General features: G+C 46.2%; 1 protein-coding gene across 1 annotated transcript in view; it reads right to left on the reverse strand.

Moving 5' to 3' along the window:
- Window positions 1–15,000, reverse strand: part of LOC112236362 (attractin) — a 210,999-nt gene that overhangs the window by 85,464 nt on the left and 110,535 nt on the right.

Consider the following 15,000-nt stretch of genomic DNA (forward strand, 5'->3'; position numbering starts at 1 on the left):
GTAATATAGCCTCCACATTGACTCTGTACCGGTACCCCCTGTAATATAGCCTCCACATTGACTCTGTACCGGTACCCCCTATATATAGCCTCCACATTGACTCTGTACTGGTACCCCCTGTATATAGCCTCCACATTGACTCTGTACCGGTACCCCCTATATATAGCCTCCACATTGACTCTGTACCGATACCCCCTGTATATAGCCTCCACATTGACTCTGTACCGGTATCCCCTGTATATAGCCTCCACATTGACTCTGTACCGGTACCCCCTGTATATAGCCTCCACATTGACTCTGTACCGGTACCCCCTGTATATAGCCTCCACATTGACTCTGTACCGGTATCCCCTGTATATAGCCTCCACATTGACTCTGTGCCGGTACCCCCTGTATATAGCCTCCACATTGACTCTGTACCGTAACACCCTGTATATAGCCTCCACATTGACTCTGTACCGGTACCCCCTGTATATAGCCTCCACATTGACTCTGTACTGGTACCCCCTGTATATAGCCTCCACATTGACTCTGTACCGGTACCCCCTGTTTATAGCCTCCACATTGACTCTGTACCGGTACCCCTGTATATAGCCTCCACATTGACTCTGTACCGGTACCCCCTGTATATAGCCTCCACATTGACTCTGTACCGTAACACCCTGTATATAGCCTCCACATTGACTCTGTGCCGGTACCCCCTGTATATAGCCTCCACATTGACTCTGTACCGGTATCCCCTGTATATAGCCTCCACATTGACTCTGTGCCGGTACCCCCTGTATATAGCCTCCACATTGACTCTGTACCGGTACCCCTGTATATAGCCTCCACATTGACTCTGTACCGGTACCCCCTGTATATAGCCTCCACATTGACTCTGTACCGGTACCCCCTGTATATAGCCTCCACATTGACTCTGTACCGGTACCCCCTGTATATAGCCTCCACATTGACTCTGTGCCGGTACCCCCTGTATATAGCCTCCACATTGACTCTGTACCGGTATCCCCTGTATATAGTCTCCACATTGACTCTGTACCGGTATCCCCTGTATATAGCCTCCACATTGACTCTGTACCGGTATCCCCTGTATATAGTCTCCACATTGACTCTGTACCGGTATCCCCTGTATATAGCCTCCACATTGACTCTGTGCCGGTATCCCCTGTATATAGCCTCCACATTGACTCTGTACCGGTATCCCCTGTGTATAGCCTCCACATTGACTCTGTGCCGGTATCCCCTGTATATAGCCTCCACATTGACTCTGTACCGGTATCCCCTGTGTATAGCCTCCACATTGACTCTGTACCGGTATCCCCTGTGTATAGCCTCCACATTGACTCTGTACCGGTATCCCCTGTATATAGCCTCCACATTGACTCTGTGCCGGTATCCCCTGTATATAGTCTCCACATTGACTCTGTACCGGTACCCCCTGTATATAGCCTCCACACTGACTCTGTACCGGTACCCCCTGTATATAGCCTCCACATTGACTCTGTACCGGTACCCCTGTATATAGTCTCCACATTGACTCTGTACTGATACCCCCTGTATATAGCCTCCACATTGACTCTGTACCGGTACCCCCTGTATATAGTCTCCACATTGACTCTGTACCGTAACACCCTGTATATAGCCTCCACATTGACTCTGTACCGGTACCCCCTGTATATAGTCTCCACATTGACTCTGTACTGGTACCCCCTGTATATAGCCTCCACATTGACTCTGTACCGGTACCCCCTGTATATAGCCTCCACATTGACTCTGTACTGATACCCCTGTATATAGCCTCCACATTGACTCTGTACCGGTACCCCCTGTATATAGCCTCCACATTGACTCTGTACCGGTACCCCCTGTATATAGCCTCTACATTGACTCTGTACCGTAATACCCTGTATATAGCCTCCACATTGACTCTGTACCGGTACCCCCTGTATATAGTCTCCACATTGACTCTGTACCGGTACCCCCTGTATATAGTCTCCACATTGACTCTGTACCGTAACACCCTGTATATAGCCTCCACATTGACTCTGTACCGGTACCCCCTGTATATAGTCTCCACATTGACTCTGTACTGGTACCCCCTGTATATAGTCTCCACATTGACTCTGTACCGGTACCCCCTGTATATAGCCTCCACATTGACTCTGTACTGGTACCCCCTGTATATAGCCTCCACATTGACTCTGTACCGGTACCCCCTGTATATAGCCTCCACATTGACTCTGTACCGGTACCCCCTGTATATAGCCTCCACATTGACTCTGTACCGGTACCCCCTGTATATAGCCTCCACATTGACTCTGTACCGGTACCCCTGTATATAGCCTCCACATTGACTCTGTACCATAATACCCTGTATATAGCCTCCACATTGACTCTGTACCATAATACCCTGTATATAGCCTCCACATTGACTCTGTACCGGTACCCCTGTATATAGCCTCCACATTGACTCTGTACCATAATACCCTGTATATAGCCTCCACATTGACTATGTACCATAATACCCTGTATATAGCCTCCACATTGACTCTGTACCATAATACCCTGTATATAGCCTCCACATTGACTCTGTACCATAATACCCTGTATATAGCCTCCACATTGACTCTGTACCGGTACCCCTGTATATAGCCTCCACATTGACTCTGTACCATAATACCCTGTATATAGCCTCCACATTGACTATGTACCATAATACCCTGTATATAGCCTCCACATTGACTCTGTACCATAATACCCTGTATATAGCCTCCACATTGACTCTGTACCATAATACCCTGTATATAGCCTCCACATTGACTCTGTACCGGTACCCTGTATATAGCCTCCACATTGACTCTGTACCATAATACCCTGTATATAGCCTCCACATTGACTCTGTACCATAATACCCTGTATATAGCCTCCACATTGACTCTGTACCATAATACCCTGTATATAGCCTCCACATTGACTCTGTACCATAATACCCTGTATATAGCCTCCACATTGACTCTGTACCGGTACCCCTGTATATAGCCTCCACATTGACTCTGTACCATAATACCCTGTATATAGCCTCCACATTGACTCTGTACCATAATACCCTGTATATAGCCTCCACATTGACTCTGTACCGGTACCCCTGTATATAGCCTCCACATTGACTCTGTACCATAATACCCTGTATATAGCCTCCACATTGACTCTGTACCATAATACCCTGTATATAGCCTCCACATTAACTCTGTACCGTAATACCCTGTATATAGCCTCCACATTGACTCTGTACCGGTACCCCCTGTATATAGTCTCCACATTGACTCTGTACCGGTACCCCCTGTATATAGTCTCCACATTGACTCTGTACCGTAACACCCTGTATATAGCCTCCACATTGACTCTGTACCGGTACCCCCTGTATATAGTCTCCACATTGACTCTGTACTGGTACCCCCTGTATATAGCCTCCACATTGACTCTGTACCGGTACCCCCTGTATATAGCCTCCACATTGACTCAGTACCGGTACCCCTGTATATAGTCTCCACATTGACTCTGTACTGGTATCCCCTGTATATAGCCTCCACATTGACTCTGTACCGGTATCCCCTGTATATAGCCTCCACATTGACTCAGTACCGGTACCCCTGTATATAGTCTCCACATTGACTCTGTACTGGTATCCCCTGTATATAGCCTCCACATTGACTCTGTACCGGTATCCCCTGTATATAGCCTCCACATTGACTCAGTACCGGTACCCCTGTATATAGCCTCCACATTGACTCTGTACTGGTATCCCTGTATATAGCCTCCACATTGACTCTGTACCGGTATACCCTGTATATAGCCTCCACATTGACTCTGTACCGGTACCCCCTGTATATAGCCTCCACATTGACTCTGTACTGGTATCCCCTGTATATAGTCTCCACATTGACTCAGTACCGGTACCCCCTGTATATAGTCTCCACATTGACTCAGTACCGGTATCCCCTGTATATAGTCTCCACATTGACTCAGTACCGGTACCCCTGTATATAGCCTCCACATTGACTCTGTACTGGTATCCCCTGTATATAGCCTCCACATTGACTCTGTACCGGTATACCCTGTATATAGCCTCCACATTGACTCTGTACCGGTACCCCTGTATATAGCCTCCACATTGACTCTGTACCGGTACCCCATGTATATAGCCTCCACATTGACTCTGTACCGGTACCCCCTGTATATAGTCTCCACATTGACTCTGTACCGGTACCCCCTGTATATAGCCTCCACATTGACTCTGTACCGGTACCCCCTGTATATAGCCTCCACATTGACTCTGTACCAGTACCCCCTGTATATAGCCTCCACATTGACTCTGTACCATAATACCCTGTATATAGCCTCCACATTGACTCTGTACCGTAATACCCTGTATATAGCCTCCACATTGACTCTGTACCGTAATACCCTGTATATAGCCTCCATATTGACTCTGTACCGGTATCCCCTGTATATAGCCTCCACATTGACTCTGTACCATAATACCCTGTATATAGCCTCCACATTGACTCTGTACCGTAATACCCTGTATATAGCCTCCACATTGACTCTGTACCGTAATACCCTGTATATAGCCTCCACATTGACTCTGTACCGTAATACCCTGTATATAGCCTCCACATTGACTCTGTACCGTAATACCCTGTATATAGCCTCCACATTGACTCTGTACCGTAATAACCTGTATATAGCCTCCACATTGACTCTGTACCGTAATCCCCTGTATATAGCCTCCACATTGACTCTGTACCGTAATACCCTGTATATAGCCTCCACATTGACTCTGTACCGTAATACCCTGTATATAGCCTCCACATTGACTCTGTACCGTAATACCCTGTATATAGCCTCCACATTGACTCTGTACCGTAATACCCTGTATATAGCCTCCACATTGACTCTGTACCGTAATACCCTGTATATAGCCTCCACATTGACTCTGTACCGTAATACCCTGTATATAGCCTCCACATTGACTCTGTACCGTAATACCCTGTATATAGCCTCCACATTGACTCTGTACCGTAATACCCTGTATATAGCCTCCACATTGACTCTGTACCGTAATACCCTGTATATAGCCTCCACATTGACTCTGTACCGTAATACCCTGTATATAGCCTCCACATTGACTCTGTACCGTAATACCCTGTATATAGTCTCACTATTGTTATTTTACTGCTGCTCTTTAACTACTTGTTTCTTTTATTTCTTATTAGTTATTTTTTTAACTGCCTTGTTGGTTAGGGCTTGAAAGTAAAAGTATGCATCTCACTGTAATGTCTACACCTGTTGTATTTGGCGCAAGAGACAGAGAGCAGAGAGAGAGAAGAGAGAGAGACAGAGAGAGAACAGAGAGAGACAGAGAGAGAACAGAGAGAGACAGAGAGAGAGAGAACAGAGAGAGAGAGAGAGAGACAGCGAGAGAACAGAGAGAGAGACAGAGAGAGAGAGAGAACAGAGAGAGAGAGAGACAGAGAGAGAGAAGAGAGAGAGACAGAGAGAGAACAGAGAAAGACAGAGAGAGAACAGAGAGAGAGACAGAGAGACAGCGAGAGAACAGAGAGAGAGAGAGAGAGAACAGAGAGAGACAGAGAACAGAGAGAGACAGAGAGAAAACAGAAGGAGAACAGAGAGAGAACAGAGAGAGAGAGAACAGAGAGAGAACAGAGAGAGAGAGAACAGAGAGAGACAGAGAGACAGAGAGAGAGAGAACAGAGAGAGACAGAGAGAGAACAGAGAGAGACAGAGAGAGACAGAGAGAGAACAGAGAGAGAGAGAGAAAACAGAGAGAGAGAGAGAGAAAACAGAGAGAGAACAGAGAGAGAACAGAGAGAGAGAGAACAGAGAGAGACAGAGAGAGAGACAGAGAGAGAGAGAACAGAGAGAGACAGAGAGAGAACAGAGAGAGACAGAGAGAGAACAGAGATAGAACAGAGAGAGAGAGAGAGAGAGAACAGAGAACAGAGAGAGAACAGAGAGAACAGAGAGCGAGAGAGAGAGAACAGAGAAGGACAGAGAGACAGAGAGACACAGAGAGAGAACAGAAAGAGACAGACAGAACAGAGTGGGGGAGAGAGAGAGACAGAGACAGACAGACAGAGAGAGACAGAGAGAACAGAGAGAGACAGAGAGAGAGAGAGAGAGAGAGAGACAGAGACACACAGAGAGAGAGAGAGAGAGAGAGAGAGAGAGAGAGAGAGAACAGAGAGAGAACAGAGAGCGAGAGACAGAGAGAGAGACAGAGAGAGAGACAGAGAGAGACAGAGAGAGAACAGAGAGAGAACAGAGAGAGAGACAGAGAGAACAGAGAGAGAACAGAGAGAACAGAGAGAGAGACAGAGAGACAGCGAGAGAACAGAGAGAGAGAGCGAGAGACAGAGAGAGCGAGAACAGAGAGAGAACAGAGAGAGACAGAGAGAGAACAGAGAGAGACAGAGAAAACAGAGAGAGAGAGAGAGAGAGAACAGAGAGAGAACAGAGAGAGGACAGAGAGAGGACAGAGAGAGAGGAAGAACAGAAGAGAGAGAGAACAGAGAGAGACAGAGAGAGAGAGACAGAGAGAGAACAGAGAGAGACAGAGAGAACAGAGAGAGAGAGAGAGAACAGAGAACAGAGAACAGAGAAAGACAGAAAGAGAGAGAGAACAGAGAGAGAGACAGAGAGAGAACAGAGAGAGACAAAGAGAACACAGAGAGAGAGGGACAGAGGGACAGAGAGACACAGAGAGAGAACAGAAAGAGACAGACAGAACAGAGTGGGGGAGAGAGAGAGACATAGACAGACAGACAGAGAGAGACAGAGAGAACAGAGAGAGACAGAGACACACAGAGAGAGAGAGAGAGAACAGAGAGAGAACAGAGAGCGAACAGAGAGCGAACAGAGAGCGAACAGAGAGAGAGAGACAGAGAGAGAACAGAGAGAGAGACAGAGAGAGACCAGAGAGAGAACAGAGAGAGAGAGAACAGAGAGAGAACAGAGAGAGAGACAGAGAGAACAGAGAGAGAACAGAGAGAGAGCGAGAGAGAGAGGGAGAACAGAAAGAGAGAGAGAGGGAGAACAGAAAGAGAGAGAGAGAGAACAGAGAGAGAGAGAGAGAGAACAGAGAGAACAGAGAGAACAGAGAGAGAGAGAGGGACAGAGAGAGAGAGAGAGAGAGAGAACAGAGAGAGAGAGAGAGACAGAGGGAGAAGAGAGAGAGAGAGGGAGAAGAGAGAGAGAGAGAGAGAAGAGAGAGAGAGAGAGAGACAGAGAGAGAAGAGAGAGAGAGAGGGAGAAGAGAGAGACAGAGGGAGAAGAGAGAGAGAAGAGAGAGAGAGACAGAGAGGAACAGAGAGAACAGAGAGAGACAGAGAGAGAACAGAGAGAGAGAGAACAGAGAGAGAGACAGAGAGAGAGGGAGAACAGAAAGAGAGAGAGAGGGAGAATAGAAAGAGAGAGAGAGAACAGAGAGAACAGAGAGAGAGAGAGAGGGACAGAGAGAGAGAGAGAGGGACAGAGAGAGAGAGAGGGACAGAGACAGAGAGAGAACAGAGAGAGAGACAGGGAGAAGAGAGAGAGAGAAGAGAGAGAGAGAGAGAGAGAGAGAACAGAGAGAGAGAGAGAGAGAGACAGAGAGAGAGAGAGAGAGAGAGAGAGAAGAGAGAGAGAGAGAGAGAACAGAGAGAGAGAGAGAGAGAACAGAGAGAACAGAGAGAGAGAGAGAAGAGAGACAAAGAGACAGAGAGAGAGAGAATAGAGAGAGAGAACAGAGAGAGACAGAGAGAGAGACAGAGACGGAACAGAGAAAGACAGCGAGAGACAGAGAAAAGAGAACAGAAAGAGACAGAACGGAGAGACACCGAGAACAGAGAAATGCAGCCAGTGGTTTTACGTGGACAGCTGTTCATATTGTACAACTCCATCAGAGAGACAGAGAGAGACAGAGAGAGACAGAGAGAGAGAGAGAGAACAGAGAGAGAGAGAGAGACAGAGAGAGAGAAGAGAGAGAGAACAGAGAGAGAACAGAGAGAGAGAGAACAGAGAGAGAGAACAGAGAGACAGCGAGAGAACAGAGAGACAGCGAGAGAACAGAGAGAGAGAGAGAGAAAGAGAGAGAGAAGAGAGACAAAGAGACAGAGAGAGAGAGAATAGAGAGAGAGAACAGAGAGAGACAGAGAGAGACAGAGACGGAACAGAGAAAGACAGCGAGAGACAGAGAAAAGAGAACAGAAAGAGACAGAACGGAGAGACACCGAGAACAGAGAAATGCAGCCAGTGGTTTTACGTGGACAGCTGTTCATAGTGTACAACTCCATCAGAGAGACAGAGAGAGACAGAGAGAGAACAGAGAGAGAGAGAGAGAACAGAGAGAGAGAGAGACAGAGAGAGAACAGAGAGAGAGAGAACAGAGAGAGAGAGAACAGAGAGACAGCGAGAGAACAGAGAGACAGCGAGAGAACAGAGAGAGAGACAGAGACAGCGAGAGAACAGAGAGAGAGAGAGAGAGACAGAGAGAGAACAGAGAGAGAATAGAGAGACAGAGAGAGAACAGAGAGAGAACAGAGAGAACAGAGAGAGAACAGAGAGAGAACAGAGAGAGACAGAGAGAAAACAGAGAGAGAGAGAGAGAGAGAACAGAGAACAGAGAGAGAACAGAGAACAGAGAGAGAACAGAGAGAACAGAGAAAGACAGAAAGAGAGAGAGAACAGAGAGAGAGACAGAGAGAGAACAGAGAGAGACAAAGAGAACAGAGAGAGAGGGACAGAGAGACAGAGAGACAGAGAGAGAACAGAAAGAGACAGACAGAACAGAGTGGGGGAGAGAGAGAGACAGAGACAGACAGAGAGAGAGAGAGAGAGAACAGAGAGAGAGAGGGACAGAGAGGGACAGAGAGACACAGAGAGAAAACAGAGAGAGAAAACAGAGAGAGACAGAGAGAGAGAGACAGAGACACAGAGAGAGAGAGAGAGAGAACAGAGAGCGAACAAAGAGAGAGAGAGAGAGAGAGAGAACAGAGAGCGAACAAAGAGAGAGAGAACAGAGAGCGAACAGAGAGAGAGACAGAGAGAGAGACAGAGAGAGAGACAGAGAGAGAACAGAGAGAGAACAGAGAGAGAACAGAGAGAGAACAGAGAGAGAGAGGGAGAACAGAAAGAGAGAGAGAGGGAGAACAGAAAGAGAGAGAGAGAGAACAGAAAGAGAGAGAGGGAGAACAGAAAGAGAGAGAACAGAAAGAGAGAGAGAGAGAGAGAACAGAAGAGAGAGAGAGAGAGGGAGAACAGAAAGAGAGAGAGGGAGGGAGAACAGAAAGAGAGAGAGAGGGAGAACAGAAAGAGAGAGAGAGAGAGAACAGAGAGAACAGAGAAAGACAGAGAGAACAGAGAGAGAGAGAGAGAGAGACAGAGAGAGAACAGAGAGAGAACAGAGAGAGAACAGAGAGAGAGCGAGAGAGAGAGGGAGAACAGAAAGAGAGAGAGAGGGAGAACAGAAAGAGAGAGAGAGAGAACAGAAAGAGAGAGAGAGAACAGAGAGAACAGAGAGAGAGAGAGGGACAGAGAGAGAGAGAGAGAGAGAGAGACAGAGGGAGAAGAGAGAGAGAGAGAGGGAGAGACAAACAACAAGTGTGCGGTTAAAATTGGCAAAAAACACACACATTTCTTCACACAGGGTCGTGGGGTTAGACAGGGATGCAGCTTAAGCCCCACCCTCTTCAACATATATATCAACGAATTGGCGAGGGCACTAGAAAAGTCTGCAGCACCCGGCCTCCCCCTGCTAGAATCCGAAGTCAAATGTCTGCTGTTTGCTGATGATCTGGTGCTTCTGTCACCAACCAAGGAGGGCCTACAGCAGCACCTAGATCTTATGCACAGATTCTGTCAGACCTGGGCCCTGACAGTAAATCTCAGTAAGACCAAAATAATGGTGTTCCAAAAAGGTCCAGTCACCAGGACCACAAATACAAATTCCATCTAGACACTGTTGCCCTAGAGCACACAAAAACTATACATACCTTGGCCTAAACATCAGCACCACAGGTAACTTCCACAAAGCTGTGAACGATCTGAGAGACAAGGCAAGAAGGGCATTCTATGCCATCAAAAGAAACATAAATTTCAACATACCAATTAGGATCTGGCTAAAAATACTTGAATCAGTCATAGAGCCCATTGCCCTTTATGGTTGTGAGGTCTGGGGTCCGCTCACCAACCAAGACTTCACAAAATGGGACAAACACCAAATTGAGACTCTGCACGCAGAATTCTGCAAAAATATCCTCCGTGTACAACGTAGAACACCAAATAATGCATGCAGAGCAGAATTAGGCCGATACCCACTAATTATCAAAATCCAGAAAAGAGCTGTTAAATTCTACAACCACCTAAAAGGAAGCGATTCACAAACCTTCCATAACAAAGCCATCACCTACAGAGAGATGAACCTGGAGAAGAGTCCCCTAAGCAAGCTGGTCCTGGGGCTCTGTTCACAAACACAAACACACACTACAGAGCCCCAGGACAGCAGCACAATTAGACCCAACCAAATTATGAGAAAACAAAAAGATAACTACTTAACACATTGGAAAGAATTAACAAAAAAACAGAGCAAACTAGAATGCTATTTGGCCCTACACAGAGAGTACACAGCGGCAGAATACCTGACCACTGTGACTGACCCAAAATTAAGGAAAGTTGACTATGTACAGACTCAGTGAGCATAGCCTTGCTATTGAGAAAGGCCGCCGTAGGCAGACATGGCTCTCAAGAGAAGACAGGCTATGTGCTCACTGCCCACAAAATGAGGTGGAAACTGAGCTGCACTTCCTAACCTCCTGCCCAATGTATGACCATATTAGAGAGACATATTTCCCTCAGATTACACAGATCCACAAAGAATTTGAAAACAAATCCAATTTTGAAAAACTCCCATATCTACTGGGTGAAATTCCACAGTGTGCCATCACAGCAGCAAGATTTGTGACCTGTTGCCACGAGAAAAGGGCAACCAGTGAAGAACAAACACCATTGTAAATACAACCCATATTTATGCTTATTTATTTTATCTTGTGTCCTTTAGCCATTTGTACATTGTTAGAACACTGTATATATATATAATATGACATTTGTAATGTCTTTACTGTTTGAATCTTCTGTATGTGTAATGTTTACTGTTAATTTTTGTTGTTTTTCACTTTATATATTCACTTTGTATGTTGTCTACCTCACTTGCTTTGGCAATGTTAACACATGTTTCCCATGCCAATAAAGCCCTTGAATTGAATTGAATTGAATTGAGAGGGAGAAGAGAGAGACAGAGGAGAGAGAGAGAGAGAGAGAAGAGAGACAGAGGGAGAAGAGAGAGAGGAGACAGAGAGAGAGAGAGAGAGAGTGAGAGAGACAGAGACACACAGAGAGAGTAAGAGAGAGAGAGAGAGGGAAGAGAGAGAGAGAGAGAGAGAGAGAGAACAGAGAGACAGAGAGAGAGACAGAGAGAGAGACAGAGAGAGAACAGAGAGAACAGAGAGAGACAGAGAGAGAACAGAGAGAGAGACAGAGAGAGAGGGAGAACAGAAAAGAGAGAGAGAGGGAGAACAGAAAGAGAGAGAGAGAGAGAGAGAGGGACAGAGAGAGAGAGAGGGACAGAGACAGAGAGAGAGAGAGACAGAGAGAGAACAGAGAGAGAACAGAAAGAGACAGACAGAACAGAGAGAGAGACAGGAGAGAGAGAGAGAGAGAAGAGAGACAGAGAGAGAGAGAGAGAGAGAGAGAGAGAGAACAGAGAGAGAGAGAGAGAGAGAGAGAGAGAAGAGAGACAAAGAGACAGAGAGAGAGAGAATAGAGAGAGAGAACAGAGAGAGACAGAGAGAGACAGACAGAACAGAGAGAGAGACAGGGAGAAGAGAGAGACAGAGGGAGAAGAGAGAGAGAGAAGAGAGACAGAGAGAGAACAGAGAGAGAACAGAGAGAGAGAGAACAGAGAGAGAGACAGAAACTCTGGTGTCCAAACACCCAGCGCGCCCTAGACCTTCTGTCTGAGGCCAAACTAGGCTCACCCAGCCACATAATAATACACACAGGCACAAACGACCTGAGAGCACAGCAGGAAAGAGTGGCCACAGCACTGAAGGGAGTGATTGAAAAGGCTTCTTCTACTTTCCCCAACGCACAAGTGGTTATCTCCACCCTGCTACCACGAAAAGACTTCCACCCCGCCACAATACAGCGGGTAAATGCAAGTATTTCCCGTGACTGTGCCTCAAAACCAAACGTTTTCCTGGCCCACCACTCCACCCTGGACTTGAACAGCCTCTATGACCAGGTCCACCTCTACAAGGCAGCAGTGCCCACCTTTGCCCGGACTCTAAAGGACATCGCTCTCAAACGTATCCCCAACACTCTACACAGGAGCAACAGATCAATAGACACCCCACCCAGACCAGCGAGACACCCTCCCAGATCTGCAGGACCTCCCCCTGGACCTACACATAGAGGACCCACGCCAAGAGGAATTACATCCAGACCACAGTACACCCAGACACATCCACACCCCCACCCCAACCAATCAACACCCCCACGTCAACCATGCCCACACTCCATTTAGGCCCCCTCAGATCAGACCTATGCCACTCCTGCCCACCCCATGCACCCCACCCCCGCAAAGAGGGCCTCAACATGGAAGCCACACATACGCCCAGGTAGTGAGCGGGCAAACAGTCCCAACCCCCACTCTCACACTCGCCCAAGCCAATGGCATGTACCAGATGCTCAGCAGGCTCTGCTCACACTTACTGGCCTGAGGCTAAACCACGACCAACAACATTGGACACTCTATGGAACAAAAAGCCTTCACTATATTATCCTGGAATATCCAAGGCCTGAGGTCATCTGCCTTTGGCCTAAAGAGCAGAAACCCGGACTTCACCAAAGAAATCGGTAATACAGACATTGTCATCCTGCAAGAAACCTGGTATAGAGGAGATGGACCCACTGGTTGCCCTCTAGGTTACAGAGAGCTGGTAGTCCCATCCACCAAACTACCAGGTGTGAAACAGGGAAGGGACTCAGGGGGTATGCTAATTTGGTATAGAGCAGACCTAACTCACTCCATTAAATTAATCAAAACAGGAACATTCTACATTTGGCTAGAAATTCAAAAATAAATTATCCTAACAGAGAAAAATGTCCTCCTGTGTGCTACCTATATCCCCCCACTAGAATCCCCATATTTTAATGAAGACAGCTTCTCCATCCTGGAGGGGAAATCAATAATTTCCAGGCCCAGGGACATGTACTAGTCTGTGGTGACCTAAATGCCAGAACCGGACAAGAACCTGACACCCTCAGCACACAGGGGGACAAACACCTGCCTGGAGGTGACAGCATTCCCTCCCCCATATGCCCCCCTAGGCACAACTATGACAACATAACCAACAAAAACGGGTCACAACTCCTGCAGCTCTGTCGCACGCTGGGTATGTACATAGTCAACGGTAGGCTTCGAGGGGACTCCTATGGTAGGTACACCTATAGCTCATCTCTTGGCAGTAGTACTGTAGACTACTTTATCACTGACCTCAACCCAGAGTCTCTTAGAGCGTTCACAGTCAGCCCACTGACACCCCTATCAGACCACAGCAAAATCACAGTCTACTTAAACAGAGCAATACTCAATCATGAGGCATCAAAGCCAAAGGAACTGAGTAACATTAAGAAATGCTATAGATGGAAGGAATGCAGTTTGGAAACCTACCAAAAACAATTAGGCAACAACAAATTCAATCCCTCTTAGACAATTTCCTGGGTAAAACATTCCACTGTAATAGTGAAGGTGTAAACTTGGCAGTAGAAAATCTTAACAGTATATTTGACCTCTCAGCTTCCCTATCAAATCTAAAAATCTCAAATAGAAAACCGAAGAAAATTAACAATAATGACAAATGGTTTGATGAAGAATGCAAAAATCTAAGAAAGAAATTGAGAAACCTGTCCAACCAAAAACATAGAGACCCGGAAAACCTGAGTCTACGCCTTCACTATGGTGAATCACTAAAACAATACAGAAATACACTACGGAAAAAGAAGGAACAGCATGTCAGAAATCAGCTCAATGCAATTGAAGAATCCATAGACTCTAACCACTTCTGGGAAAATTGGAAAACACTAAACAAACAACAACACGAAGAATTATCTATCCAAAATGGAGATGTATGGGTAAACCACTTCTCCAATCTCTTTGGCTCTATAACAAAGAATAAAGAGCAAAAACATATACATGATCAAATACAGATCTTAGAATCAACTATTAAAGACTACCAGAACCCACTGGATTCTCCAATTACCTTGAACGAGTTACAGGACAAAATAAAAACCCTCCAACCCAAAAAGGCCTGTGGTGTTGATGGTATCCTCAATGAAATGATCAAATATACAGACAACAAATTCCAATTGGCTATACTAAAACTCTTTAACATCATACTTAGCTCTGGCATCTTCCCCAATATTTGGAACCAAGGACTGATCACCCCAATCCACAAAAGTGGAGACAAATTTGACCCCAATAACTACCGTGGAATATGTGTCAACAGTAACCTTGGGAAAATCCTCTGCATTATTATTAACAGCAGACTCGTACATTTCCTCAATGAAAACAATGTACTGAGCAAATGTCAAATTGGCTTTTTACCAAATTACCGTACAACAGACCATGTATTCACCCTGCACACCCTAATTGACAATCAAACAAACCAAAACAAAGGCAAAGTCTTCTCATGCTTTGTTGATTTCAAAAAAGCCTTCGACTCAATCTGGCATGAGGGTCTGCTATACAAACTGATGGAAAGTGGTGTTGGGGGTAAAACATACGACATTATAAAATCCATGTACACAAACAACAAGTGTGCGGTTAAAATTGGCAAAAACACACACATTTCTTCACACAGGGTCGTGGGGTTAGACAGG

The sequence above is a fragment of the Oncorhynchus tshawytscha genome, linkage group LG11 (genome assembly GCF_018296145.1).
Source record: "Oncorhynchus tshawytscha isolate Ot180627B linkage group LG11, Otsh_v2.0, whole genome shotgun sequence".
Lineage (NCBI taxonomy): Eukaryota > Metazoa > Chordata > Actinopteri > Salmoniformes > Salmonidae > Oncorhynchus > Oncorhynchus tshawytscha.